The sequence below is a fragment of the Chenopodium album genome, chromosome 15 (genome assembly GCF_948465745.1).
Source record: "Chenopodium album chromosome 15, dcCheAlbu1.1, whole genome shotgun sequence".
Taxonomy (NCBI): domain Eukaryota; kingdom Viridiplantae; phylum Streptophyta; class Magnoliopsida; order Caryophyllales; family Amaranthaceae; genus Chenopodium; species Chenopodium album.
The window spans coordinates 23,284,481-23,285,280 of NC_137848.1; the positions used below are offsets into that span (position 1 = coordinate 23,284,481).

The window sequence follows — 800 nt, forward strand, 5'->3', positions numbered from 1 at the left end:
TTGCAAGGATAAGAGTTGCTAGACGTTCTTTGAGTTCTAGCTATTCAAGTGAAGAAGAACCACAACAAGAAGAATAAGCAAGCATGAGAGAAAATGCAAGGGTTCCTTTGAAGGAGTTGGGAACTTGAGAGTGATATTGCTCCACCTACAACACCGGCAAATGACTTTGAAATAAGGCCGGCAATGATCACTTTGATAGAGAGGCGACAATTTAGTGGGGCCAAGCATGAAAGCCCACTAAATCATCTCAAGGAGTTCGAAAAGTATTGCAACACTATCAAAGTGAATGGAATTTCCTAAGAATTCATCTGCCTCAAACTTTTTCCCTTTTCCCTCATAGGGCGTGCCTTGGAATGGCTAGACAAGGAGGTCAAGCCGAATTCTCTAAGGACATGGGATGAAGTGACCAAGGAATTTCTATCCCGTTTCTATCCACAAAAGAAAACGGCGGAGGTTAGAGCTTTGATTCAAGGTTTCAAGAAAAAGCCTAGTGAAAGCCTCTATGAAGCATGGGAGAGGTACAAGGAGTATCGAAGAGAATGTCCTCACCACAGAATTCCTACTTACCAAATTATTCAAATCTTCTATGGTGGCCTTAGTTCTCAAGGAAAGTCATGTCTAGATGGAGGAGCCGGAGGTCCCATTATGAATAAAATGGAGGAGGAAGTGGTAGAAATAATTGAAGACGTAGTGAGGTACTATAGGGAATGGGAAGATAGAGAAAGGGAGTCAACTAGCAAGAGTAGCTATTTGGTGTACTCGGTTGATCATCTAAATGCAATCAACAATCTATCCTCATA

At 41.9% G+C, this 800-nt stretch overlaps 1 non-coding gene across 1 annotated transcript; it reads right to left on the minus strand.

The window, feature by feature from the left end:
* Positions 1-450: 450 nt before the first annotated feature.
* Positions 451-557, minus strand: LOC145583516 (small nucleolar RNA R71). Its single transcript, XR_014100159.1, has one exon. It is a non-coding gene; the product is annotated as a small nucleolar RNA R71 (small nucleolar RNA).
* Positions 558-800: the final 243 nt, after the last annotated feature.